The following is a 9,429-nucleotide window of genomic DNA, read 5'->3' as shown; positions in this document are numbered from 1 at the left end:
CATTTGTTGATGATGTTTGTATTTTAAAACCATGTAAGGCATGAAATGGAAGACCGACGAATCATTCAATGACCATTTAATGACCTAGAATAATTTTGAGACTATTCAATGACCCGAAATCAATGGCCCAGACAAGTTTTAGGTGATTCAAACCTCTTTTATGTGACTAAATCCTCCCTAAACCCTCATGCTATAGTGCTGAATGGTGACTAAAACCTCTTTTAGGTGACTAAACCCTCCCTAAACCCTCTCAGAATCCTTCTAAAGAATTTTTCAAAATATCATCTATTTCATGTTTAATAACCTCCAAAATTTAATTCTAATGCCATCATTATTCCTCAAATGTCTCAACCATTTTCTCTTAAGTAACAACCATATTTAAGCTTCATTACTTTACTTGATTACCATTTAAATGTTCCAATATATCATGAACAAAATACTAAATAAAAATGCAAATTATTTAAAGTACCACTTTGTTGGTTCGAGGTGTTATAGTTGCTCTTTACCTTTTATGGCAGTATAAACATAAAGTGCTTCAGAATAAATACAAACTCTGTATAATAAACAAAAACTATGGATAATAAACATAAATTTTGGAGCAATAAATAGAAACTATCCAGGATAAACATAAACTCAGATTCATCCACGATAAATACTAACTGAGGAGGATAAACACTAACTCTACAAACCATCCCAGGATAAATATAAACTCCAAATAATAAATACAAATCATCTCATGATAAATACAAACTCTAAATAATAAACATAAATAAAAAATCACTTGCTCTCTATCTTAAGTGGTAAGATAAAAACAAAGTACTCTAGAATAAATATAAACTCTATATAATAAATCAAAACTGTGAATAATAAATATAAATTTTGAGGTGATAAATAGAAACTGCCTAGGATAAACATAAATTCAAATCTATCCAGGATAAATACTAACTGAGGAGGATAAATACTAACTCCTATAGGAATAAACACAAACCATCTCAGGATAAACACAAACTCTAAATAGTAAACACAAATAGATCTAGAATAAACATAAACTGCCAAGGTTGCTCTCTGTTTTTCATGGCAGGATAAATACAATGTGCTCCAGAATAAACACAAATAAATACACCGAACAATTATCAAACCTATCAATAAACACCAACACAAAAAAAATAAAGAAACACAAAAAATAAACCCACATGTCCAAAAATCCATTGAATCAATTACAGAAAATAAATTTGCTTCACACCTATTACTAAATATTCATATACATCAAATTAATAGTTCCACTAATGATAGAATATAAATTTAAATATAAATTTTTGAATATACTATTAAGGATTCATACAAAATATTCATAGAATTCATACAAAATATTCGTAATACATTCACAATAGTGATAGCACAAACTAGGATGTTCGCATCTCGTGATCTTTTGCAATCACCTACGTAGCATATCTAGCACGTAACTCTGACACATGAGCATCTGTTATTGTGATCTCCTATCCCATCATCAGATTTTCCATAAAATACATGATATAGATGGTACAATCAGGTCTACAAAGAAAATATTTTATGCCCACAATCAATAAAGCAAACAACTAATATGGTGAAGTTAAATTCACATGAATGTGTCTTAACATAAATAAATAATTATAATAATTATCCATTATTTTATTATGGACAATCAATGAAATGGAATGGCCAACCATCTATATCAATAGAGTATATATCTCATGCCATCTCAATCAACCAGGTCACCTACAATCACAATATTGATAATCAACCACATTGTTAGCAATGTATGAGTATGCACAATATTTGATAAATATTCGATAAGTATGGTCATTACTTATAAATCTTCTAGCAATGCTCCTGTACTCTGCACCACTGAGAGATATGTAGTGTCTAAAATATATGCTCTCTATATCGATAATATGCATGTGCTAATAAGCATATGAGCATATATGCTAATAAGCATATGAGCATGAACATTTACATGACTTCAACCAATGAATGAGGTATGAAGTCTCGCACAACTTTGCCAGAAACCTTTCATTTGCCCAGCAACATACTTTAGAATGAAAAAAGTATTGAAACATACATTAGACTACACAATGCTACAATACATGATATTGCATGAAGAATACAAATAAGTATTGTAAAGACAGATCGCAATATAAAGATAAACTACAAATTAATTGAAGGATGTTGCTGCAAGAGGGACCAAAAAATATCTATGACCTGCATAATCCATTACAAAAAATATAAATTAGCTTGCATATATGTTTGATTTATCCAACTTAATACATAATTCTTACATTGTTGTCAATTAAATTTTCAGATAGGATGTCATGAACGTACAATCGGTTGATGACGCTGATACCATCAGTCCAAACCAATGACCTATATGGTGTAATTAATGTCAAACATAAAGAAAAATTTAGTTGGGAAGGTATCAAAATTTTATAAATAATTGAATGACACACCAATTGATTTTTTGTTCTAAAAAATTGAAGACTTGCCTATGCTCCCCATCATCTAGAAGTTGCAATCCGGGGAAGTCATGGCTAGTCTCAAAAAATTTCTACATATCGCATGAGTACATCGACTGTCAGATGTGAATGAAGTATGAATATTCTACTAAATCATAACTCTACTTACCACATTATCGTCCCTATGGCAGACTGACTTCTTCTTGGATTTTCTTTTGAAATTTGGAGTAGTCGAAGGCAGGGAGATGAAAGGACTGCATAGGAGATGGGAGCCCAAAACTGTCCACTTCCACTGCGTAATGTGTCTCTCGATGTGCTGTGGGTCTTCATGCTCCATGGGTACCATCGGACTACCAGCACTCACAAACTCAATAGGCGATACATCTGTCGCTGCCTCATGAGTGCTCCCCTCCGCATTCTTGGTCCCTTCAGTACTTTTCGATGCCGCCTGCAACTTAAAAATCAACTTATCCTTCTCGATGAGCATCCTCTGGAGCTCCATCTTCTTAGCATCGTCTTGAGCTCTCTCCCTTTTTACCTCCATAAAGATGCATCGGTATTTATGCATGAGCTCCATCTGAGAATAAATATACAATAATTACATGCATCAGCAATGAATTTAAAAAAAAATTTAATTATATGATAGGCCAATACCATGGCAGTGCTACATGTGCTGCTAGCAATACTCCTCTTCCTATCTATCTTCCTTATTTTACCTTCAGCTTTATCTACCTGATGAGTGGAAGGTCTCACTTCAAGGAGAAACACCTCATCCGGTGATATTCGAAGTGGATCTTGAATCTAAAAATAAAGACAAAATAATGAGATCCCTAATTTTATAAAAGAAAAAAAATAATATCAAACATCAAAAGTAATACTACATCTCCATCTTTCAGCCCCTTCAAGATCTCTCCTAAGTGGACCCTTTTCCTAAACTAGGATTTCTTCTAGTTCAGGATTTGAGGAAGCCGATCAAAAATAGATAGTTTGACTATGCCTGTTCTCTCAAAAAAATCAAATATGAAAGAAAATCAGTCATATGAATATCGACATAATGATCATCAAAATAGAATAAGAAGATAAAAAGAATAACTTAACATATTTTTTTTTACCACCAGAACTGTAACACAACTATTAAGATAATCAGTGCTCTCCTTTGCACCTATCTCCCTTCTTTTTATCTTCTCTATAGTCCTTGAAATAAATTTCATAAGGTGCTCATAGACTGCTCTGGCCCATGCAAAATGGCCAATATCTCCTAAGGGGTCAACAATGGAGAAGATCCATAGGGCAATGCTAAGATTCAACAAAAGAAATAAAATTATACCCAAAAGGTACAAAATAAGCAATTGCACCGTGGATCGGATGCCATTGGAAGAAGAATCAGACAGTAATTCTTTGATCCTATCTTCCAATGCATCTCTCCTAACTATCCTCCTTAAAAAATGTGTGGTCCTAACCACATTATGGGGAGCTGCCTTCTTCATATCATTGGCTACCCCATTCAAGGGTAGCCCCAAAATGAGGATGATGTCCTTAGCAAGGAAAATCAACATCTGCCCTCCTAAATGAAATCCTTTGGTGTGGACACCAATTCGTAAGCCACCATCTGGCTTGACTAAGCTAGGCCTAACTACATCAATAAGAATTCTCATACTTTAATAAGTTATTATTTTTAGTACGTTAACAGCTACTGTTTCAGACTATCATATGTGCTACTTGGATGCCACCTTTGCATTACATCACCACCCGAGTTGGGGCTTTGATGGATCTCGGATGCTGCCCAAAGGAGAGTCCCAATTCTCTAGCCTGCGTCATGAAAAAGATCAAAGAAGGAGGAACTGTATTGGTGCCACCCAAATCAAGGAACAACATCAAGTTTAAATTTCAGATCTATCAACGAAGATGGTGCAAATCAGCAACCTGAAGCTGACATGTGGATTTAAAGATTTTTTATTTATTTTTAGAATTATTTTATGTTATTTTAGTTTATCATGTTTCTTTTATATAAGTCTCTAGATTTGAAGTCAAGAGTTTGTTATCTTATCTAGATTTAAAATTTGTTATCTTATCTAGGTTTAAAATTTATTATCTTATCTAGATTTGAAATTAAACTATTGGATAGGATTTATTTAGTCTATAAAAGCCTACAAGGCTTTAGACTAAAGAAAGAATGGAATGATAAAGAAATTAAAGCTATTGCTTTCTTCTCCAATCTAGAGATCTTCTTCTCCCTGTTGGTTTCTTCTTTCTTCTTCTAAGTTTTTCTCTATGTGCCTGAACTAATCCCTGCACTAAGATCAAAAAAACCACCACCTCTCCACACGCCATTTACTATCCGAGATGCTGATCCAGAGTAACACCTGAAGGTGCTTTAATTCTGGATTCGTGAAGTTCTACCATGAATTGGGATCGCAACCATCTACAGCAACCAAACTTTTCTAAGATCGAATCGAATGATCATCTGAGCTGAATCTTCATAGATCTATTGAGGAGTTCGTTATTTTTGGTAGGTAAAATTCATCTTCTTAAATTTTTTTATATCTGAATCTGAATTACAAAGTCTAATCAAAAAGGAGATTTCTTAATTACTTTCGATCCTAGATTCTTAAAATTAAAAGGCAGCTATATATGCTAGAAATATCCATCTACTTTAATCAATACTTTTCTTCTTTGAAAATTTAGATTTTATTAGATTTACTACTGTTTATTACTTGATTTCTAAAAAGAAAGAAGAAGTTAGTTGCATCTTCATCTGCATACCTATCCTGCATCAGATTTGGTATCAAAGCCCTAGGTTTTGATTAGGTTTTGCATTCTGCACTATTTTCTATTTCATGTAGCAGTCCTTGAGAAATTCATTTTATTCATATAAAAAATAAAAAAAATATAATTTCTACTATTTTAGAGACCCTATTCAATAAAAAATCAGCCCCTGAAATTTTTCTTCGAAATTCTATCATTTTGTTTTCCAAAATTATCTGAAAACCCTGTTGTTCACATACAGGATTCTGTTCTATGGAGGCAGCAAAAGAAAATTCATAATTTATTAAATAAAAATTCAAAAATTATAAAACTTATTTTGCTGGAAACTAGATTCATAGACTTCAAATCTTGATTATTTGATCCTAGGCTAAGATCAAGATCATTTGTGAATTCAACCCGTAAGTTTGAACTTGTTCTGCTGAAATTCTGGTTGTGCTGTATTGCATCGTTTATAACTTAATTAAGGGCACACCCATTATTATAAGATAAGGTGGGGATTTCATTATCCTTCCTTATCCCATAAACTAGCAACTTATATCTTAGAACAGAAACCTTTAATTTAAAATTAATTAGACATCAGCTCTAGGATTCAACTGAGTCAATTTGTGTGATTCGTTAAGACTTAGTGTGAGTCGAGTCTGCAATCCACTCTTGAAACCGATGTCTAAGGCAGGCAATTAAGAGGAAAATGCTAAAGCTAGCTTATGGTTCTCTAATTAGGTCCTTGCGAAAGCAAGAGGATCCTCCCATAACTACACCCCTTATCTGGCTAGTTGATGGAATTGGGCAGTAGATTCAATTCGTACTTTATTCGATTCATTGTGCATTGAACTTTAGATTTAGGTAACCCTTAGATTTATTATATTGCATGCATATTTGAGCTGGAACTAAGCACCCACCCATATCGGATCAATCGAGGCTAAGCAGTAATATGATGGAGGCTAGACAACTTGATCCATCTGGTATAGAATTATGGTCAAAAAATAGGAGACTTAGAGGATGCTCAAAGAAATCAGACTACAGAATTAAATCCAAAGACCCCGCTAGTGTCTTTAGCCAGACTGAATAGACCCCACCTCAAGGTTTAAGGTTAGGTCTACAAGTAGGTCAGCATCTAGAAGGACGATCCCAATGTGAACTTGTTGACCTAGATGACCGAATAGTAAGGACTGCAAAGGTTGATGCACCTAGCTTTAATGGGCATTTAAATCCAAAAGAATATTTAAACTAGAAAGTGGGCATGGACCACTTCTTGGAGTGGTATGATATGACTAAAGGTAGAAAGATTCAGTATGCTAAGATGAAACTATTAGGTTAGGCCAAACTGTATTGGCACAATGTTTAGATCCTGATTGAACACCATAGACATAAACTTATAAAAACTTGGGTAGAGATAGAGGAGAAACTATGAGAGAACCTACCCATGTCTTATAGGCAGTGATTGATGGACCAGTGGCAGCAACTATCCCAAGGTAACCGACCCATATTAGAATACATAGCCAAATTCGATGAATTTTAGATGTGGTGTGGTGTTAATGAGGATAGATTTGTGACTTTTTCTAGATTTAGAGTTGCGCTACATGAGCAACTGCAGCTTGAACTTTATTTGCATGAAGTTATGATCTTGGATCATACATACCAGATAGTTTAGGATGCTGAGAGGTACCATCATCTGATAGTTTGGAGGATCGAGCTTGTTCGATCAATATCCTCAGGACCTAGACCAACACCAAGTTAGACCCCTACCCAGAGACCCCAAAACCCAACCCCTAATCCACCAGCAAGGAAAGAAGAAAAGGATAAGAGTGTTCTAGGAGAGGGATCGAGAGTCATGAGGTGCTTTAGGTATGAAGGATTTGGTCATGTAGTGGCTCAGTGCCCTACCCGCACCCTTTTTATCGATGAGCCCGAATCTGAGACTAACAAGTCTAAGGCAGCAAAATTTAAAGAGGAGAAAGTATATGAACCAGACTTAGATCTGATCAAGAAATTTGAGAAAGCTGAACAAACCTTAGGACTAGTGAGACTAGAGCCTGAAAAGAGATTGGGAGTTGTCAGGTGTGTCTTAGCTCAACCTAAGAAGAGTGAGAACTGGAGAAGGACGGCTATCTTTCATATCTATATTAGGTATCAAAGTAAGCCTTGCAAAGTTATCCTAGATAGTGAAAGTTGCATCAATGCAATTTCTTTTGATGTTACATCCTAACTAGGATTAACCCCTATGGACCGCCCGACTCCATATAATGTCTCATGGGTGGATGCATCATCCATCCCTATTACAGAAAAGTGTTTGGTTTCCATTCAGTTTAGTTCATATGAAGATAAGGTATGGTGTGATGTGTTACCAATGGAGGTTAGCAACATCATTTTAGGGAGGCCATGATTATTTGACCATGATGTGATATTGTTTGGTAGGTCAAACTCATGTAGCTTTAAGGACAAGGGTAAGAAGATCACCATTAAAGCTGTCCCACCAAAGACTACACCCAAGAAGCCACCAAAAGAACCCAAAAAAAGTAGTGGAAAGAAGAACTTACATTTGATTAGTGCCCGAGACCTAAAAAAGGAGATCGAGTATGGAACACCTGTTGGGGCCTTAACCTGCAAATGGCCCCCTAAGAATCCCCAAATCAAATATCCACTAGAAGTAGGGACCCTTTTAGAAGAGTTTAAGGATGTCTTTTCTGAAGAGTTATCCAAGCATTTGTCACCCATGTGAGACATTCAACATGTGACTGACCTAGTCTCTAGATCGACCTTACCGAATTTGCCCCACTATAGGTTGAACCCAATTGAGCACACCAAATTACAAAGACAAGTTAAGGAGCTACTAGACAAAGGATTCATTAGAGAAAGTTTGAGCCTATGTGCTATGCAGGCATTATTGATGCCTAAGAAAGATGGATCATGGAGGATGTGTATATATAGGAGAGTGATCAACAAAATCACTATCAAATATAGATTTTTCATACATCGATTGGATGACATGTTAGATATGATGGCAGGTTTGATCATCTTTTCTAATATTGACCTTAAGAGTGGATACCATCTAGTAGAATTAGATCAGAAGATGAATAGAAGACTGCCTTCAAAATGAAGGATGGTTTGTATGAATGGTTGGTCATGCCATTTGGCTTGTCCAACACACCTAGTACTTTCATGAAGATTATGACTCAGGTATTGCAACCCTTCATTGGATTATTCGTGGTTGTGTACTTTGATGATATCTATTGGGTTTCGATGCTACAGTGAAATATAAATTTTAAAAAATTTTACATGTATTCAAGTATTAAAAATTAGTTTAACAATTAAACTAGACTACCGAAACACAAAAGCCCTAGGAACACCTTGATGATTGCAATCAAACAATATAAGTATATATAAAAATAAGAGATTAGATGTCATATACCAACATAAAGATGATGATCTGGTAATTTTAAGATCTCCACAAGACTCTAAAGTAGAAGCCCTCCAACGGTGATCCACACGGGACTGATCAGGGCCCTTCCCAATCTGATGTAGTGCTGCAGTCTTTTTCATTAGTATGCTGCCGATCATCTTTTGCAAGAGCAGATTGCTTCATCACTTGTATGCCTTTGAGACCTCCACTAGAACCACTCTAGAAATTATTTTTCAAATGATCTCATCATATAAAAATCAGATTTGATGTTCAACATTTGAACAATCTGATTTTAGGAGAAGCATCACATGCTTTCCATTTTCTCTTCCCTTCCTTTCCATTTCTCTCTCTCTTTTTTTTTCTTTTTCACTTCAGATTTTTTCTATCTTTTCCTCATCTAATCCCATGCCTAAAGCCCTTTTGGATGAGATCTTATCCCTTATGGGGTGCCCCTTATATAAGGTATGAAGGGGTGCCACAAATATTTTCAAGGGGCACCAACTCTTGGCATCCCTTAATCCTTACACACCATAAAATAATTTTTAGCATGGAATCCAAGGAGATGGCATAGAATAAGAAGTGGTTTACTAGTAGAACGACTCCTCCTCTACATAGAAAAAATAAAATGCATCTGATGGTGCATGGAATTAAAGGGAACACATGAAACTAAGAGTCCATAACAAGATGGACTCTTCCATATTCAATGCAAACAGGAAGGGGCATCCCATTTATTTTGTGGCATGGAGTTTCTTCTCAGAGAAGGACTCTTCCTTC

The 9,429-nt window shown here is 35.2% G+C and overlaps 1 long non-coding RNA gene across 1 annotated transcript; it reads right to left on the bottom strand.

Annotated features, from left to right (window-relative positions):
- Positions 1-2,491: 2,491 nt before the first annotated feature.
- Positions 2,492-9,047, bottom strand: LOC140856031 (uncharacterized). Its single transcript, XR_012139440.1, has 5 exons — positions 8,665-9,047; positions 3,371-3,486; positions 3,144-3,290; positions 2,659-3,066; positions 2,492-2,581 (listed from the first exon to the last, which is right to left on the bottom strand). It is a non-coding gene; the product is annotated as an uncharacterized lncRNA (long non-coding RNA).
- Positions 9,048-9,429: the final 382 nt, after the last annotated feature.

Source organism: Elaeis guineensis, chromosome 3, assembly GCF_000442705.2.
Source record: "Elaeis guineensis isolate ETL-2024a chromosome 3, EG11, whole genome shotgun sequence".
Taxonomy (NCBI): Eukaryota; Viridiplantae; Streptophyta; class Magnoliopsida; order Arecales; family Arecaceae; genus Elaeis; species Elaeis guineensis.
This window is presented reverse-complemented; position numbering and strand designations above follow the sequence as displayed.